The 21400-nt window shown below is 41.0% G+C and overlaps 1 protein-coding gene across 4 annotated transcripts in view; it reads right to left on the bottom strand.

Annotated features, from left to right (window-relative positions):
* nexmifb (neurite extension and migration factor b) overlaps nucleotides 1–18548 on the bottom strand; it is an 82801-nt gene extending 64253 nt beyond the window's left edge. Inside the window, exon 1 of one of the 4 annotated variants that reach the window (XM_077532457.1) lies at nucleotides 17825–18548. The gene's annotated coding sequence lies outside the window, so the exon portion shown is untranslated. The remainder of the gene's footprint in view (nucleotides 1–17824) is intronic. The other 3 variants (XM_077532456.1, XM_077532459.1, XM_077532458.1) reach the window with 3 other exon arrangements.
* Nucleotides 18549–21400: the final 2852 nt, after the last annotated feature.

The following is a 21400-nucleotide window of genomic DNA, read 5'->3' as shown; positions in this document are numbered from 1 at the left end:
TAAACACCTTCATCCAGATTTATGCCACACGCTGAGCCGGATTTACGGCAGTCACAAAAATATCAATCTCATACACATTTATTCGATAGTAAACGTCTATGTTTTCATTACACCAAAATTAGAACTACTTCCTGTTTCAATGTCAAAGAATTATGGGAAATGTAATCCTACTAGTCTAATGTTTCGGTTGCTGGTTAGACCCAACTCAAACTAAGCTTTTCTGGTGGCATATTACATATATTACGATGTCAGATAAACAGCACAGCCAGCTTCCAATAGCTGCTGGGACAGAGCAAAAAAGGTTGGAAAATGGTGAGTACATTGATTGTTTACAGCTGTTGCACTGTCAACCAAGATAGCATTTAGCATTAGCCAAAGTAATAACACAACCACTGGTCACCAGATTGATTAGTGATGTTGAAACTTTTTCGGAATATCCCCTCGAAGCAAACCCTGTGTAGTAGTTTGGCGAAAAAAAAAAAAAACTAGCGAGACATGTGGCGCTACCTGATATAACTTAGCATAATAGCGCTAAAACTAGCATGTTGCGCCTAATACTATCCAATGGTCCGCAAATTACGGTACTCAAATCAAAAGGGTAAGACAAATCTGGTCTTAATTGTACAAGTAAAATTTCAACTGAACTAATGCATGTTAAGATATTTGTCATTTGCAAACATCCGTGGTGTATTAACGAGATGTTTCTTAAACGCGTGTGCGGATGCAGTAGAAGGCTTTCCAAAGGGAACAAAGGCGAGTCGAGCTCCCTGTTGGTAATCAGTCCTATTGATTAGTGGCGGTGTGGGCCTGAGCGTGGTACACACGTACGCACACGCACACAGACCTGGGAGCCGGTGGCTGTGTGCATATATGCACGGGGTTATTAGGCGTGCTTATTCTCCAGGCCTTTGGGACAATGCAGCCTCTGAGTGAGGTGATTAAAAAGAGCCCAACTATTGAGCTCCTCCAATCAATACCCTCCTGTGCTTCTCGAACAGGGCTGCAGGCCACTTCCTAAACAACACCCTCGCACATATGCTAAACGTCAAAGCACTTCCCCGGTCTACAATTCCTTTCCCTAAACAGACCAGCTTGGTTAAATGTCTTGGCCAGAGGGGGACAATCCCCATTGCGCTCGTGAATGCTCCCATTTGCAAAAGGGACTCTCCATTTTCATCATGGGCTTTGGCCAATTAAATAAATCTAATAGAAGAGTGCGGAAAGGGGTGTGGGATAAAAGTAGGAGCCTTTCATTTAAATGGATAAGGTTAATGAGTTATTTGTATGGTTGACATATTCAGATGGTTTAAAAGGTTAGGCGCATCTCCCCCAACTGCCCTTTGCACCAATCTCCTTTTCACGCTCTCGCAAGCAATGGTAATGAGAGGTCACCGTGCACCACGAGGGCCTTGGGAGCCAGCGGTCCGGACCAGACAGCCATTGCCGTACGACAAGAAAATCAAGTAAACAGGCCTTCAAGAGAGGAACGGGTCATTTCAACCCTCTCTTAACCTGCTTCTCTCTTACGCTTTCAATATCCTGCCAAGTGCTGCGCTCTCAGCTCGCCAGGACCGCGCAACACTCCACCGCCTTGCTTTCTTCCTGGAACTTCAGTGTTTTCAATAAGTGCAGCCTCCTATTTTGGTCTAATGGAAGTTTCATTTGAAAACAGAGAGATAGCTTCTCTCCTTTAACCTGACCTGCTGTTTCACTGTCTATCTGGACAACACATTAGCTTTATATTTTATAACCACTCAGGTCAACAGGACTACAAAAAATGGGGGAAAAAAAGACAAACACAACCAATTCGGGGAAGCTTTGCTAAAATACATGCTCAGATTTAAAAAAAAAATCCATTTAGAAATAATAGAGATAGAATCTGTTTCACTGTGTCGCCCTAATAAAACAATGTTCAAGTGGAATTTTAACATTAGCAGCAAAACAATTGTAACAATGCTAGGGCTTAACCTAGGTTCGATTGAACCCCAGGGGTTCGGTGAGTCAGTCTGAGGAGTTTGGCGGATGTCAAGACACATACCTGACTCACATGATTCATGATGAATTGGCCATCATTGGCTGCAGGTTATCACGCTACGTTGTTTGGACTATCTGCGCTGCAGGGATTTTGGTGCGCTCACTAGTTGAACGTGACTAATGTGATGGTACGTCGTGATTTCTTTATTCTTGCAATTATGTCATGCTATATTGAGCAAAAAATAAAAAATAAATAATAAGAAGAATATGTTCAATATAAATCCACGTATAATAGAATGTATGGTGTTCCACAGGGTTCAATTCTAGTTCCTCAGCTGTTTTCAAGTGATCATTTCTTAAACATTTCTTGACAATAATATATGTGACCACTCTAGTCTAAACATGACATACTGATTAATATTGCATTTGTAGAATATGAGTTATGAAGCAAAATCCAGCCGTTTTTATCCATCTCAGGGGGCGGCCATTTTGCCACTTGCTGTCGATTGAAGATGACATCACAGTTGCTCAGGGATCAGGCAACCATCAATCACAAACCACCTGTTTTCTGAAGCTGAGCTGTGATTGGTTGTTACCTGAGACCTGAGCAACTGTGATGTCATTTTCACTGGACAGCATTTTTGCCAGGTGTACGATAATTATCCTATTTGTATGATAATTCGACCCTCTGTACGATGTATCATCAATAATCCTAAAAAATGGCAAATGTACGATAATTTGACCATTTCGTATTATTGCCGGCAAAACTGAAACTGCCAGTTTTTTTGCGAACCCTGAAGATATCTGTTCTCATGTGACATAATACCAGCCAATCGTGCTTTGCTGAGCATGAGAAACGAGTGACGTCCATGCATTGATTGGCTGAATGGTAAGTGCCCGCCCCCAGGAGATGCTCCCAAACAAGAAATCACGCAAGACTCAAACCACCTATCCAGTAAAATATACAGATCAGTGACGTTAACCCGCAACGAAGCCCTGAGTACCTGTGAGCGCATTTAAACACAATAACGACTATATTTGACTGTCGCGAATAAGTGTATTTTGGTTATGATGGGTGTACGATAATTTCCAACAAAATACGATAATTTTGAGTCTATGGTACGTTAATCCTATATTTCCCACCTGGCAAAGCTGCTGGACAGCAAGTGGCAAATACTGATAAAAACTGCTGGATGCTTTCTGCTTCACTCTATCTCAACTATTTAGACTAGTGGGTCGGCATAGAACAAACTGTTGTCAGGATTTTTTTTGGGGGGGTTGACTTTAAGAAAACAGCAGTGGTTGTTTTCAAGTGCACTATACGTATAGAGTTGAGTTGAGTGAAGGAAGTCAGCGTCCATACTTGCATGATTTGCGATGCCAAGTTGAGCAATTCTACTAGTCCAGCATAAGTAACTATCTAGCAAAACCAAAGGAACAGATGGCGAATACAAGAACATAACACTTTATGAATTCAAGTACAGTACAGTACTCCCTCCAACAAGGTTAAGAACCTTTGTATGATGATTTGTTCATCTCTAATTAAGTCCACTGCAAACTGAAAGCTCAGGTACCAACTCATGGCCTGCCACTGAATTTTACAATGACAAACCCGCTCAACCTTCAGTTGTTTACGTCCCGAAAACGCATCTAAAAGCGAGTAGCGCTTAGCCGAGTAGGCGGGAAAAAAAGGTCAAAAGAGGCACGAAAAATGTCTGCCAGAGGGCGTGTCGCTGTTGGTTTGCCGCTGCGAGCCAACCGGGTCGTCGGGCCCTGCTTTGGACAAAGTATTGGACAAACACAAACAAACGAGGCAACGACCACTGTGACTCAGTGTTCTAATGAAGCAGCGTATTGACTTGCTTGCTTTCTCTTTTTCCCTCCCTGCCTCTCTCCCTCTCTCTCTCTCACACACACACACATTCCTCCCTGCTTGCTTGCTCCCTCTGTCTGCTGCGTTTGTATGGATCCCAGCTGCCACTCGGAATACCAATTACACAGGCCTGGGAGTGGGGGGAGGGAAAGGGATGGGAGGAAATGAACAAGGGAGGAAGAGAGGTAGAATTATTTTTTTTTTTGTGGTCTTGTCCATGCTCGGTGCCACGAAGAAAAGTGAGGAAGAAAAGCCCGTGAAGACGAATCAAACAGTGTCTCCATGTGACACACTATTACAGCCGCCACGCAAAGAGGGGAAAATCAAAGGGGACCTTTCCATGGTCCGCCAGGGGGGGTGTCAAGTCTCTCACAGGTGACATTCTCCGTGAGGATCTCTTCCGTGAAGCCCGTTCCCGAGAATAGCGTGTTTGATAACGGGCGGCGAGGCCCCTCACTGACACTTTCCCTTGCCTAGCGCCACAATGACAACCGTAATGAGCGTGCTCGCATTTCTGCGCGATCACACTAATTTGAGAAATTTCCAGCACAAAGACATAATTAGGCGGACTAATTAGACTAAGACTTTGCCGTGCCGAGGAGTTCAACTCATCCGCCTACCTGCCGATGACTAAAATAGGATGCCGCTGTCAAAGCCCCTGGTTAGCGACATGTTTTGTTTGGGAGATAGAAGTCGCAAGGGAGAACATAACATAATCGCTACCCGAGGACGAAGCGGCTGCACCTTGACGTTACAGCCAGAATTCACAGCCTAAAAGGTCTTGATCAAGCCGAGAACTGCCTCCTTATTTATATCCAAGACTCTGACTGGGAACAGTGTGATCCGCACATGCGGCTAAGACACATTAATAAATCACATGGAGTTACTCCAAGGTGGCATGGACACTTAAAACACACACAGAGTTGTGGTTGAGATGTTCAAAGTGAGCTCTAGGTGAAGTGGTGGGCTTCTAATGAAGAATATGAGAGCACTTGGAGAGAGTGGGAGAGGCGAGGGAGGTAGGAAGGTAATTGATTTGTGATGGGAAGTCTCAGGAGGGCACAGCGACTCATCTCGGCGGATATGGAAAGCCCATTTGCCTTCAGAGAAGAATGGAATTAATTCTTAGCCCGGTTTAAATACATTTTAGCACACAACTTAAGATTCACGTTTGCTTAAATCCACAGAGATGAGTCCAAGGATTCTTTCTATACTTTTTTTCACTCGGGAAACAGATTTGAGGAAAAACTATGACAAAGTAATAGTGGAACAATGGGAATCAGTCAATGAGTGCCTGAAGTCACCAATTGGTCCGTTTCTTCCCTGGAGATGCTCTGCCAGGCCTTCGTTGATGCTTCTTCGTGGGTCATGTTGTACTTTTGCCTTCAGTAATTGAAATGAATCCTCCAGTGGTAATTGAAAAATATTACGGTGTCAAGTGATTCTATTTTATAGTACTTCCATTTTCCAATAGGACAATATAAAACATACGCTTTTCAAAACACCCTCAATTCTTTAGACATGACCCAAGTTATTCTCTACAGTTTTTGAGCTCTAAAGTTCTTCCTCTCCGAACTGGTCCACGAATTGACTGACTGGCTGATTTGGTAAGAATTTAGGCATAAGTTATTGGTACTCCAGTATTGGTGCCCATTTCATGCAATTTTAAGGAAAAATTGTGTTTTGGGATGCATAGCTCTTTCTTTACAATTATCTGTCATTGTTTTGGGGAAAATTATGTATCAAAAGTACTAGTAGTATCTATACTTGGTATGGGTATCAGTGAGTACTCAAGATTTGAGAACTTGTGCTAGTATTGGTCTGAAAAAAGTGGTATTGAACATCCTTAGTTAAAACTTTAGAGCTATTGTTTAAAACTTTAGAGCTATTGTTTAACTTCAAATTTTCCAAATCCTCTTGATTTCAGCCTCTCAACAGTAATTATTCATATTTTTTAGTACTTATGAAAGCAGCCTGATTAGCTTTTATTTTTTAATTTATTTTTTTATCTTACCTATCTTTTCAAAAAATAATATATTTGCAACATCAAACAATAACTGAACCAGTTTGCTTGGGAAAAAAATATTTCGTAAGATATTTTAAAGCAAAATAATATTGTTATCAGATTATTTGATTAATCAATGGAATATAGAATTGATAGACTACACAATTCTAAACAAAAAAAAAATACAACTTAGAAATTTTGTGTTATTTAGTGTTACGAAAAAGTGACGCTACATTGTAGCCGAGGTGGCTAACATTGGCATGTTTACAATGCTAATGCTAGCTTAGTAATGCTAGCGCCGCTGTGTTAAAGTTGGACAGTGTTCTCTGTGATTATTTATCACAATGCCACATAATTGAATGTCTATAAATTTGTGAGGGGCATAACTAAAACCTTGACGGGCTAGAGAAATTAGGCTATATTCCAATCTTGCTAGCAGCTTCAATACTGTAAACTCACCCTTTAAGAGCTGTAGCTCAATACTGTCAATGTAGTGTGTTAGCTAATTTAATCTATTACATGTTATCATTCTAAGAAGTCCACAATCCATTGTCAAGAGTAAGATGAGCTCACTCCCACATAAACGTGTGTGGCCATGCTTGTCAGACGACGTGATACAGCTTGTGTAGCGGTTAGCTAGCGTTTTGTGACGATAACGTTTGTTGCGGCTGATTCCGTGTCAGGTCACGGAACCCCCGAGGACTGCAGCGCTTCTGGAATCAGCAGTCAGCACGGGGTGCCCCGCTCAGCGACGGCTGGCCCTCAGATTGCACAATGCACAAAGATACCTTAGCCCGCCTCTCCAGAGGCCTCATCACCAGAGCCCAAACACTGCAGCGGCATGCATCTTTGATAGTGGCTTTAAAACCTATTAGATCATATGGCTGCAGAGTATGCATGCAGACAGTACACAAGCTCTCCCCTGTCAAAGATTTTCCCTCAGCGGGATTACTTACATAAATAAACCATAAGCAAATCCCAAAATAAAGCACACGTTTGTGTGTTGGGGGGGAGATGGAAACGCAACACATTCACACCTCTGAGACAGATCTCAAAGAAGCAGTTTATACAAAGCATCATTTGAATATAAAAGGAAAATAGCTGCTGTTGTGATGCAGCCAAAGTATTTAGTCAAGCAGAACAGAAACATTGTCCTGAAGCAGTGATTGGAAGTGCAACAAAGATACACCTGCTGAAAAGGATGGCAAGGGCCTATAGGCAACATCTTGCTCTTGTTATTTAGAAATGTGCGTAATCTGAGGACATAGGAGTATTTTTGTTTACTTTCTTGTTTTGGATAGGTTTTGGCATCTGCGCTATTGATATAAGGCAGTGATTTGCAAAGTGTTATGCGGATTAATTCTTGTGGTATGGAACGAATCACTACCTAAGTAAAGTAACATTTCATTTCGACCAGTCAAAAAAAAAATCTTTTTTTTTTCTTTTTTGTTTTTTAAACTCGACCATGAATACACTGCGCTCGTGTTTTCATTTGTGAATCAACATTTAATCTATTGCAAATTTGTCTTACTTTTTCCCCCGCTATTTTTTCTCCTTCTAAGTCGGACCCGTCTTTTTTTTTTTCTCATTTTCTTCTTTCATCTTTATTTTTTATTTTATTTATTTTTATTTATTTATTTTATTTTATTTACTTTTGTTTTGTTTTGTTTTTTACAAAAAAAAGCTAGTCCATGAAAATGATGTGATAATTGCAGGGCTAAGTATTATTTAGGTGTACTGGTAATAGGTAAAAAGTTTGAGAACTATAAAAAATGGCATGATCTTACAGTAGCAATTATTAAAAACAAACAAAACACAAAAAAAACCCTAATATTGCATTACCATTTGGGATTTAACAACAACATTAATAATAATAATTATTATTATTACTACAGTATTATTATTATTGCTGCTCTGGTTGTCATTTCTTTTTTCTTTTAAAGAATGAAATAAAAATTGGGAATTTAATTGAATTGTTGTTACTGTATCATTTTTATTAGTAGTAGAGATTATGTGACAAGAAAACCAATACTGTATAACCAGTTATATGACGATCAACAAAAACGAATAAACCACAGTGATGGTAATTTTACGAATAAATAAATTAAAAAAAAAGTTGTTGTTTTTTTTTTTTTATACACATGTATGACAGTCATTAATGTTGTAAAATAAATGTCTGAATGGTTTAAAAAACTAAACAAAAAGTTCCATAATAAGTAAGAGATTCCGCCTGTAAAACAAAGAGGTCAACCAGGTTTGTGAAAAACATTGCGGAGATTTCCACTTCCAGTACTTTCAGAGAAGAAATTGCTTTGCACCGCCAGCTCCAATTAGTCTTTAACAGGGCTAAAATGAGTGATTTTCATCATTTTCCGCTGCGTAATGGTCAATTAGATGTCAAAAACAAATTGCACTTTTCCCTACCACCCAATGTGATTTCATCTCCTCAGAATAGCTCAGGTGAAATAAAGACAAAGAAATGCTTGAGTCGAATATTTTTCTGGTCAGACGGGATAAGTAAAACCATGAAAATATTGAACATAAAAATATCTAATAATTTGATGAAACAAAGCCAAATCAGACCCTTTTTTTTCCAAAAGATACTTCTATGCCGTGACTCACCAGTTCTTCGATTTTCAGTATAGCGGTATACGAGGTATTAACAATGAATCTCGGCGGCTTTTGTGTGACTAAATGATGAATTAGCTCTTTTATCAGCTGCGGCTACACTGAGGTGCATATTTGACTCCCTCTGGAGAGCATTTGACTGGCTCAGCACTGATGTATGTGGGCTGAATTGTGACAGTGGAGCTGAATGATGACTTGGGGAAGTGACTTGGAAGCGCACTGACACATTGTGAGCTGAGAAGCGTCTATTTGCTCATGGCGGAGCTTCCATATACGTCGCCCGGGCGCTGCTGTCAGAGGCGAGCCCAAAATAAACGAGGGGGAGGCTGCGACGTCCTGGTCCCTGCTTGTTTTTTGACACTACAATTAGCCACTTGTTAAAGTTGGCATTTAATGCAGTACGGGGCAAAAGCTTTATGCCACTATCGGCTTTAATTGATTTATTTTTACTAGGTGTATGCATCTTTCCAATCAAATATAATTCGGTACATATCTCGGTGCATGGGGGTGCGATACGATTCAAGAGGATTGATTTGATTAGGTTCGATTCAGTGGGAATATGATTTGATTCAATCCGATATGGTGCGGCTTAGATCAAGTGGGTATGATTCAATGAGTTTCTTTTTGGCATTTCCTTCAGAGATTTTATGGATGGCTTCTTAACTCATTCACTGCCAGCCCATTAAAAATGACGTCCATAACCGTCAATGGCAGTGAATGAGTTAAAATAATCGTCTAAGTCATTTTTTTCTCTCTGATTTTTCAGGAAATACACACAAAAAAAGGAACCACTTGCATCATGAGGACATGATTTAGGCAAAAATTATTTTTTTGCAAAAAAAAAAAAGAAAAAAAGAAAAAAGAAAAAAAAGACTATTTTTAGAGGGTGATGATTTATGTTATTATTATTTCAGTTGTTTCTATTGATTAGCCTTTTTATTTTTGACAATGTCTCATTGAAATTTAGCGGTTTTATTTGGACCCCTAGCTTGTTTTTTAGCCTTCAACTCGAGAATTCTTTTTTTTTTTTTTTTTTTTTACGTACATATTTATGAATGAACTTGCCAGTATGTGGCATTCCCTTCAGAGATATGTCGCTCCAATAAAAGACAATTCAATATGACTCGATTCAATTAGATGAAACCTGATTTTCTGATTTTTTTTTCAAGAAGAACTTGGCTTTCTGTTCTTTCCCATTATTTTTTACTTGAACTTTTACTTTTTTTTTTCCTCTGCATTTACGCAGATTTTTACTGTTCTCAAGCCAGACCGATACCTTTCCAAGCGAATAGCAGGGGTACATTATCACAATTTATATATTATATTGAAAGACACACAATATAACAATACTCACATACTCATATTCTTTATCCTCTGTGAAGATTGATATTATGGCTGCCTACTGAGGAGTTTTGATCTGTTCCTAGCACGTCCATTGTTGTTGTTTTTAAGAGTTGCTGGAAAACATTAATGGCATTTCCAATAAATTACAAGCATGGTCACAGAATGAATTAAATGTCAAACATAAACATTATGGTTAGACGGGCATTTATTTTGTGTTGATAATTATTATTATTTTATTTTTTTTTATCAGGGGCAGATATGTTTCACTACTTTATGTCCCCTTTCATTTCTTTTTTAAAGAATGAAATAAAAATTCAATTGAAAATTAAAAGTTTATTGAAATCAGAACTGGACACTTTATGCTCAATAAATCCAACACAACTCAAATGTGGCAAACCGGATCAGATAAACAAACAAACACGCAGCTGTACATCCTCGATGCCACTGTGCACACATCACACTCTCATCCACAACGCATGTGGAATGAGAAGTCCTAATTATTATTTCCATTGTGCCACGCTCCTGCGACAAGGACCACTTGCTGGGAATGATTATAATTATTAGCCTTAGTAGAATAGTTGTTATGCTGTTGTGCCATCAGCAGCAACATCCAGCAGATCGGGTCAAATCCATCTTGGAAATTCATGCACGCCGTTCGGTTTGCTGTTAAAATATTCCAGGACAGTTCTCATTTGACTTGGATTATGTTTTGCCTCTGGCGCGGTATGCTAAACGCACACGCAAAGCTCTATTGGTTATTGGCTGACTGTATCTGCCGGGTGGGCTCTTGCATTCCTTCAACAGGCTTTTTGTCGTGCTTTTCTTTGACATCAACTACGATGAAATAGCTTTTTTTTCACATCAATTATCCGCAAATGTTTGTTTCAGGCACAAGTGGCGCTGCAGTCTTTCCTAAATGAAAACAGCAGCTCGGCTAAACGAATTACAGCAAATCTTTGCCTGAATGCTGCATCGCAATAAATATTAATAAAGGTTCATCTGGCGTATGATCCGGTCTGGGTTTTGTTTTTTGTTTTTTTTTGCATGCAGATTCACAACATTGTTTGGAGAAGCAAACGAGGCTGTCTTGAAATGCTGGTAATTACGTGCAGCGGCTTCTTTTTCGGAGGCATCGCTGCCTTGTTAAGTGGCGTACAGACAAAACAACATTTGGGGGGGGGATGAGAAAGTGCAAAGGAGCTCTCCATTAGAAACACTAGCGACTATCTCACCACGGTTTTGTTTGCGTCCTACCCCCCCACCAGCCTTTATTTCTATTCCTCTGTACTCTCGGTCCATCCTTTTTCCTCTCATCTTCCCACCATTCCTTTGCAGCTCCTATTTATTCCTCTCTCCTGGTGCGTGCTACTCTGATTCCTCATCATCAACCCCTCGCCCTCCTCCTCCCTTTCCAGCCGCCAAATTAAAGATAAGGCTAATGAAGATGGCTTATTATTCCGCTATCCCTACAGTATACATGTCCGACGTATACCGGCTTCAACAGGAGGAATTTAAAAAAACAAAAAAAACAAGCTGAAATTAGACAAGGGGCGATGAATCTATTAGTGTTATTATATGAGGAGGAAAAAAACAGGGCTGTTATTGCCACTGTGTGTGCCATTACAAAGAGAACAATACAAGGGAGCATACTGCGAAACCAATTAAAATCCAGCCCCGTCACATAGCTCCCTCCCTCCCGAGTCATGTTGTGAATATGATGCTTTCACACCATTCACGTTGGCGCACCTGTGTCCGCCGCATTAAAACCTGCGCCGCTGCAGGCTCCCTTCTCAAATTTCCCAGGATCGCATCTCACTGTCTGCTTCCACGATCCCAGGAGTTGACATACGAGGGGGCCCGTGAGGGTGCCTGCCCAACGTTGGGCTTGGGGGGGGGGGGTCGTTTTCACATTATCTATCCATCTGCAATATGAGGGTCTGATGTGGAAGCAGGAAATGAGGTATGAGCGTCAAGCCTGCGTGCGCGTGGTCCCAGTGGCCGCCATCCCACATACCGAGCTCAAGTAGGCAACGCGGAAAGTGGTTTAATAGAGTCCGCATTAATTGGACTTTTGTGCGTTGATGGCAGAAATCCGAATGCATTACTTGGACTAACCGCGCACAACTAATTCATCAATAATAAGATGACACACAACTTTCTTCACGCTCATTTGTCGACATCATGTACTGAAAAGGCCCACCTTGGTGTGTGCGTATTCATCATACTTTCATCTCCACAATACAGTATGTCTCATTAATTCTGTTTATCTGTTCTCTTGTGTTATGTTGGTTTTCATTTGTGCACCATAACTTTCCTAATGAGATTAATAAAGTACTATACATAACACAAATAATTACAAAGAGTAGGGCCAGGGAATTCATCAAAATGTGTTTGTGATTTATATTTATTTGTCTTGAAATCAAATAAATACGATTAATGCACTGAATGGCGCATGTGTATGTAAATTCCCGTTTTGTAAACGCACCCTGAATGCACCATTTACAGCAAGCATGTGGCGTGACGTCTATGTTATTCTGTCTTCATCGATTGTGCTTTAAACTGTTTCATGACACCCCAGGTGGAGCTTACAATAAAACTAAACCCACAACAAAAAGATTAACATCCATTGTACATTTAAATACAAGAGATTTGATTTAGAAACACCACCATCGCTAATCCTAGCAGTCAATATGAAAACGTATTGACGAGCTAATAGAAAATTAGCATTGAGTTCCTAGAGTTTTTTTTTAATCTATGTAAATGTTTTAACTTAAGTTATATTTAAAGTTGTTAAATAAATACGAGGCTACTATCTATCGATCGCACAAGTTAGCTAGCAACCTAGCTAGCTTGCTAGAGACTAAGATGTATTCCATCCATATATCCATTCTATCTATCTATCTATCTATCTATCTCACAAGTTAGCTAGCAACCTAGCTGGATTCCTAGAGACCAAGATGTATTCCATCCATATATCCATTGTATCTTATCTATCCATCTATCCATCTACTTTATCCATCTATCTATTCATCTCTCGATAAGAAGAATCCAGTTGCCTAATTGGACGAATGAGAATCTCCAAATAAATCAAACATTCAATGCAACAGCAACATGGCAAAAGCAAAATGGATAGACATCCCTTGTCATTGTAAGTTATTGTGAGCCATTGCCATACACACACACTTGGAACTCTATGAACACGCAAACATGAAAACCAAAACACCACAAAAAGCTCCTAGAAGTTTATACAGTTAAACAGATGGCCGGCAGCAAAGTTAACTGCCTTTTGAACCGAAGGGGGATGACTCAGTCAGCCAAACGAATCAGTTTGCAATGTTTATCATGTGTAATGGCTCACGCATCCCACTTGCTAATATTTGTAATCGTCACACAAGTGCGAGAAGTGGAGATGGTGTATCCTTCTCATATCGTATTCTTCTTATAACATCCTTTTTGTTGCGGCTGGTTAATCCACTGAAGTTTTCTGCAATCGTTACCTGAACAACCTCAGGGGGATTACATTTCATCCATTTTACTACAGCTGTAAATTGAAGGGGGAAAAAAAAATCTGAGCCTTGAGTCGGTGTACAAAAAAATAAAAAAAATAAAAATGCAGGATGTATGGTGGTCAGCAGGTCTGTTTGACAGTTTAGCGGTTTGAATCTGTGACAAAGCATAGACTGTCTGTCTGTCCAACATCCCTCCCCCCAGCAACCGAAGAGCTGAGGTGAGCCAGCTAAAGGCCAGGTGAACATACAGTATCAGATTTCTTGATATCCCATTCATTCATTATATACCTAGCTTGTCGTCGTGAGCTGGAGTCTATCCTTGTTAACTTTGTGAGAGAAGCAGTGTGAGCTGTTTTACTGGATTTTTGACTGATTTTGCAAGGTCCACAGAATATTCTGTTCTATAGCTATAAAAACATGGAACCTACCAAAAGATTACAGTCACTACTTTCATCAAGAAAAGGTATATTGTATCTGTTTCCATTTTGCATTAGAATATAGCTAAGTTTCATCATTATTCACACACCTGTTTAAAACACTGGCAAAATAAGCTTGTTGCAACATGGCCCTGGCTGATCTCTTATACTCTGCTGCCACCTACTGGCCACTTTCAGAAATAACTGCCATTGTTTTGGTGACCTCTTCATGTCAGAATCCGTATCAAAAGCCTTCTGTATGCTCTAGCATAAATGGAAAAAAAAAAAACATTTTGAGAGTGAATGACAAAGTATTAAAAAAAAACGTATTTATACGTTTTTGGGTTTGAAAGAGAACGTTTAGTAAACACTACAACCTTGAACGAAACCTGACATGAAATCAACATCACAAATGTTCACCCCTCACTGGGATACCGGCTTTAGAGTTGTTAACTTCACTATGACAATTTCACAAATTTCTAACAAATAAGCGTGTCGCTAACAGCTTGATCAGTATATGAACCAATATGTAAACACTTGCACTTCTGTTTTTAAGCAGTGAACAAAAATACATAAATAATAGACTGAATTAGGGTCGCCCCCCCCCCCCCCCCAAAAAAAATAAAATAAAAATAAAAATAAATAAATAAAAATTGCAGCCTTTGCGATTCAAAAATTGCATTCTACGTGGAAGGAATTTGACAATTTGTTCCGCCCTATTCCGCCCCATTTTAGATTGTTTTCCAATTCATTACACTGCCCCACTTACGTACGCACATATTTTCCAAGTTGAAACGTGTACACGCAGGGGATGTATGTTTTGGGGCCCGCCACTAGCATGAGTATATTTCCTCAACTGGAGATGTGGCGGGGCGGAGGGGGGGGAGGGTTATAGCGCTGACAGCCAAAAAAGAGCTCAACAGCGCCTCAGTCCCCCGAGGACACGCTGCAGCTCTCCGTGTGCTGGCGGCTATGAAAAGCAATCAGGGCCCGGCCCGCTCCCCTGCTCTTACCTCTGCCTTTAATTACAGAAAGCCCGCATCGCAGAGAAAGACGAGAGCTGCTGGGCCTCCGCGCCGCATGTCACAACCCAAACGCAGCGAGGCTCTGCATACATTGTTACTGACCGAAACCGCCCCGATGGGATCAAGGTGCTTCGAGAGCAGAGATATGAGAATAGGAAGTAAATGATTCTGGATGTAACGAGGCAAAAAAATAAATAAATCATCCTGTGTCCTTTCCAAGTTACATCTTATTCCTTGATTTTGTGCTGATAAGACCGTGCGAGGTGCCAAATATCAATAAGAGGCATGATCCTCGTGTGAGAAGAATGGCTGGCGGCGTTGATGAGGTTTAGTTGCTTCTCTGTGGAGCGACGAGTGCTAGCAGAAGCTCGCGCATGAGCCCAAGGCTGGAAAAGCAGGAGGAGCAAGCGAGCACACATCAGCCTGGGAAGATATGAGAGAGGCTATGTACACAAGCTGCTGCTTTTATGACGGCAACATAACGCTCGAGCGGCGTTTTAAAACACATTTCGGGCAAAAGCTGCTGGCGGGAAAGATGGGGCAGAATTGTGTCACTGGGCTAAATTTCTCACACCAATTCACACTTATGAAGTGAATGTGGGATACAGGTCACAATCAGGGCAAGGTAGAAGACAGGTTTACAACTTGCGGTACAAAAGCTGCCACACAGGCCCATTTTGGTCCATTTTAAGCAAATACTATTACTTCCAGGCATGATCAAAAATCACGAGTTTTCGAAATACTATGTGACGGGGGTGAGGTGTCAAACATTGGCATTAAAATTTAATTTCTCCAGAAAGAAGAAATGCTTGATAACTCCCCAGTACAAGCTCCAAAAAAAATAAAAAAAAATCACAAACTTCACATTTATCTTCGTTAAAAAAAATTCTAGGGGGCGGTAGTGAGTCATTTTTGTAATAATTGCACTGTAAACAGATGAAACTTGAAGCTCTTCCACTGCATCGTACCGACTTAAACTCTGCTCAACTATTTGGGGTAAATCATAGTTTCTTAAAATGGTGGCCGTTGTGTACTGACTCACATTTAACTTCAGCTTGAATGTGACACATCACAGTTATAAATGGGTGTGTACACTTATGCAACAACATGATTTTTGACAAATGAGTTGTTCAGGCTAATTAAAGGTCACATAATAAATGGAAAACATTTGGGCATTATTTACTGTATATTGGTCTCATTAACAGAAACCTGGCACTTAAACAGGGGTGTGTAGACTTTTAAAATCAACTGTAATTGAAGACTCAAAACTCTCCATAGGTGTGAATGTGAATTATTATTTGTCTATGTGTGCCCTGAGATTCTGTCCAAGGTGAACTCAAGTATGAGACTCACGAGCCTTAGTGTTACTCGACGAGTACCTTAACGTTGGTTAGTTATCACAAATATGTCACACCACTACGTCATGTTCTCATTTACATTTAAATTTGGGTTACATCATCACATCCCCCAATTGGCTGTTTATAATCAGCAAAGGCCAATTATTCACGAAAAATGCTGGGTTGTTTTCCTAACCCACATTAAGCAGGCTGAAGAGATGAGCTGGTTGTCATTTCCATTCTTGGCAGCTTAGTACGGTTTATTTTTATGTTTCCGATGTAAAAAGCTCAACTAGTATTTTTTTTTTTTTTTTGGGGGGGGGGGGGGGGGGGGGGCTAAAACCTAAAACAGTCATTTAAATTGGAAAAACTTACAAATATAAACCACTCTCATTTTAGCACAAAGCAAGTTGTTTTCACTTAAATCTTTAAGTTGGGGTTAAAAAAAAAATGGCAATAGTTCTGTAAACCGTAGTTTTAAAGTATGCATTTACTACCACTGTTTCGCTTACTCCTGCACCAAATCTTCTTCCTGTTTACATCCGTGTGACCAAGAAGAAAGAACACGTGGATTGTCGTGACGCATTTCGGTTCAGCTCGTTTCCACATCCCGGATCGTCAGACACAGACCCCCACCCGGAACAATCCCCACCCCCCCACTAGCACACGTCACATAGCCCGGGGCCCAATGGCGCACACGGTGCCGTCACACATGATAATGACACCCACATCAATGTGTCAACTCAATTTACCCCTCTTATAGGCTCTCTTTGACTCAATCAATGCATGGCCTTCCATCTGGTTTTCACTGCTGTCTTCACGTTCGGGGAGGAGGACCCGCAAAGGGCCCCGATCAACATTTCACTAGCATCACCTGCACTCCAAAAAGGATTCAACTAGCTGTAAAACTCCAAGCAGGAAGGTGTTCCCAGTACCTGTCCAGAATGCGGTGCATTTACAACCACAACACTTATCTGTCTCTTTAAAAACCAAAGCGCCTTGGAAAGCAACGCCACATTGTCCACATTGCTTTTTTTTTTTTTTTTTGCAGCATGGCCGACCGTGCACGGGACGCCCAGTAAAGATTGAAGCGACAGTAGCGATCCACTGGGGCGACAGTGGAGGCATTCACAAATGGTGCACCTGTGGGGGGGGGGGGGGGGTTACTGAAAAGAAGAATAATTACAATGAGGATTTATGTTTGGAATCCTTTGGAGAGAGGGAGGGGCTCTCCTAGGGAAGGTGTGTTAACCCACATTGGGGGTTCAATATCTCATTCATGAATCATTCATTACTGGGGACTATTTGTGTCTTGTTCGTTTAGGGAGTATATAGTGACGGGGGCGTGGGGGTGCATATTTAAATATGACGGCTCACCCTAAAAACACAACACCATGATTCCAAAAGAGGTACATTTTTCCCATAACATAATTGCACCTGTATTCAACGTGAGTGGGTATTTTCCCCCTTTTTTTTTTTTCAGGAAATGGTAACGGATAGATATACGACAGCTGTCCCAAGGAGGCTGCTACTACACCGCATGCTCCCTTGGAATAAAATAAAATGTCTGATGGGGTGTGGGGGGGTGGTAGGGAGAGCAAGCAAGCATGGATGGCCTTTCAATCGATGTCTAAATCAAGCACCCCAATTCAAAAACACATCACGCCCACGTTCATAGCGACGATATTGATAAAAGAACGTTTCGCTGCCTACCTCCGGAGCGTCTGCGCCCCCAAAAACTGCGTCTTCCCCCGCGCGTCGCAATCGGATCCTCCGCAAGAGCTCGGGGCGGAATGTGAGAAGGTGCGTCTTCTTTCCTCCCAAATGCAAACACGTCCCCCCTGCATGTCCCCCACCCACCAGCCCCGGCCAGCCAGCCTGCTTCGCTTGCTCCACCAGCAGCACCAGAACCAGAACCAGAACCAGCAGCAGCAGCAGCAGCAGCAGCAGCAGCAGCAGCAGTCCGGGCCTCCGCTTTAGCAGGTGGACGCGCCTCTCAGTGATGGAGACACGGCGACTCTCCTCCGCCGCGCTGCTCCATGTTACGCCGCGATTCGTATTCCAGGAAGAGGCGCTCGCAAGGCGGCCCGGCGCGTCCCAGCTACCCGCCCGCCTCCTTTACGCCGACCGTTTAGGAGATGCTTGATGTTGCCATTGTCACGGTTCTTTTCTTTTTTTCTTCTTTTTTTTTTCTCACCCTCTCCCCTCTTCTTATTTATTTTTTTTATTTTTTTTGCAGCTGGACCTCTCCCCCTCCTTGCAGTCTGCTCACCCCTCCTCTTCCTCTCCGAGCCTTCTGGAGCCGACCTATGAGCGCGCGCAGGCGGCCGACGCAGGGCCACGCACCGCCCGCACGGAGGCGCGGAGCAAATCAGGTGGAGGCCACTCCGGATAGGACTGTATCATAACAGGGCGACTGCAAAGCACATGAATAGTCATGAATAATGAAATAGGCTGCTAGTGTGCGCTGCCACGGCTGCGCGTCGTGATGGGCCAGCACTCGTGTCACTTGTGAGACTCGCTGGAGCTCTCCGGGGGAAAAGATGTTACTTTATTGCAAGCAAAATAGACCGTCCAATCAAATGAGATCCGAAACGAGAGCTGTATTGACTGATTGACATCGTCAGCAGGGGCGGCTCTACACTGGGAGGGCTGGGGGCTGGTTGGGTTTGGGGTGGGGGGTAGTGGTAAAAGCCCCCCTCAAAATCTTTCCTGCAAAAAATACATTTAGAAATTATTTTCAAGCCCCCCTATAGTCCCAGGAAAGAAAAAAATACTTGACTTTCAGGCGGAAAAATATGTATATACATTTTAAAGAAATAGACCAACACTGATTATTAGTAGTCAAGGACACCGATAACCGATATTTGGAGCCGATATTAATTTTCACTAAAAGGGGAAATATTAGCATCAAAATTTGAAAAAAAAATACAAACTACAGCTTGTTTGATTTTTTTTTAAGCATATGTGTTTTGAACAACTTTTATGGTTTGTAAAATATTGTAGTTAAAAAAAATCTTAGTCAATAGACATCTTTGTTTTAAAAATCTAACAAAAACTTCAGGGATCTCCCATGGGTAGACACGTCTTCAAAAGTTAACTTAAATAGTTACTTTTTTTTTCTTTTCTTTTTTTTTACAGTAAATACATTTCCAAAAATGTCAAAATATCTTAAATATTCCAATTTTATTTTAATTTCAAACAAAAACAGAAGGTGCAAAGAGTTCCTAGGCTCAGCAGCATCTCTAAAAAATGTAAATAATTAGTTCCCTAAAGTTAACACTTTTTCAAATGGATCTATTATCAGCCGTATGATTCTTCAAAATGGCCGATGCCGATATTCATCAAAATGCTGAATATATGCACCGATCATCGGTCACTCCCTAATAGAGATTCACATGCGGGTGCTCCGATCACAATTTTCTGGCTGATGCCCAATCTTTTAAAGAGTCTGACCTGCCGATCCCGATTCTTTCATAACAAGCAGCATCTTCAGTGTTCCAATCTTGTTTTATTGGAAAACACTGAACAATATCTGTGAAATTGCACAAACGCGTTGTTTTAATTGCACATGAAGTAGTTCTCTCAAATAAAAATAAAAAGCCTCGGTGGAAAAGATCAGTATATTTTTAAAGCATCGGCCGATCATCGATCAAGGAAATCGACAGCCGACAAATCTCTCTCCCTCTCCTTCTCTCTCATAAATGATCATGCATAATACGCAGTACTGATGCAAGAGAGATGTTTACAGAGCTGAAATGCATCATACTGAGCGCCGTTTCTCATATTGTAATGACCTTTTCTTTCTTTTTTTCTTTTTTTTTAAGGAAAGGCAGAGACCTCACTGAGTATGATGCAATGCAGTTCTTTACCACTGCAACCACGATATTCAACATATGGCATCAGCCAGAATTTTTCATTCACCTTTTAGTTATCTAATGTGGTAAATGTGTGCTACGTCTATTTTTAAACCTCAAAAATACTGTACTGGGGATGCATCACAAATTAGCTTGTCACTTTGCCTACTTGGGCATGTATTAAAAGGGCTCTTTATATTTGGTTATAAATACAGTAGACATGGATGGATGGATCCTAGGTACATAGGTAGCAAGCTACCTAGCAAGCTAGCAGCCTAGCAAATTAGGTATGGCTACATAGCGAGCAAGATACTGGGGTTGTGTTCGAATGTCCAACCCCTCGTTCACTTCATAGCGCCACACTATATAGTGCCCTCATTCTGTTTGGAGATTCGGACAGCCGACTCCCTACTTTATCCTCGTCGCATATCACATGACCACCGTAACTGTTAGGACGCACCAGCGCATAAATCCCCGACTATTTATTGTGAATGAAAATGTTTTAAAACTGTACTTTAGTAACTTTGTTGCCCATATTTTCAACTAAAACAAATTATTTCCATAGTATTAGTGTATCACTTTGAGTCTTGCGCTGCTTTTTTTCATACTCACAATACATTGTGGTCTACATCAACCTGGTTGAGTGCGCATCGATGTTCACTACTTTTCAGAGAGCATTGTGGGTAATTTTGAGTGCCGTACAATTTCGTTCCCTGGACATTCGGACACCACTACAAAATGGCGTGAAGTGTGGTACACATTCGGACACAGCCAGTATGCAGCTAGCTACGTAGCTCTATATCTAGATAGACAGATAGATATAGACAGACATACGGACAGACAGATATAGACAAACAGAGACAGATTGTAGATTGTAATTGTAGATAGCAAGATACGATAGCTAGCAAGATAGCTAGCTTAATATGATATACAGCAAGATAGCTATCTAGATACGATAGCTAGCAAGACAACTAGCTTAATGTGATAGATATACAGCAAGATAGCTAACTAGATACAATAGCAAGCAAGATAGCTACCTTAATGTGATAGTTATACAGCAAGATAGCTAGCTAGATACGATAGCTACCTTAATGTGATAGTTATACAGCAAGATAGCTATCTAGATACGATAGCTAGCAAGATAGCTACCTTAATGTGATAGATATACAGCAAGATAGCTAGCTATGATAGATGGATAGATATATAGATACATAGATGGATAGATAGATAGATAGATAGATAGATAGATAGAAATTTATTGCAACTAATAACGAGATTTCATACCTGTACAGACGCGAAGCGGTAATGGCCTCCAATGATACACTTGGATATTTTCAGCTCTTTGACAAACATTAAATCAAATACAAGCGCGCACAATGGTGCACCTCTTAATTGAACTCGTCTTCTCTCGGTGCATGCACGCTGGCAAATA

This window comes from Festucalex cinctus, chromosome 9, assembly GCF_051991245.1.
Source record: "Festucalex cinctus isolate MCC-2025b chromosome 9, RoL_Fcin_1.0, whole genome shotgun sequence".
In the NCBI taxonomy this organism is placed as follows: Eukaryota; Metazoa; Chordata; class Actinopteri; order Syngnathiformes; family Syngnathidae; genus Festucalex; species Festucalex cinctus.
Note: the sequence above shows the minus strand (reverse complement) of the source record. Positions and strands in the feature narration are given on the sequence as shown.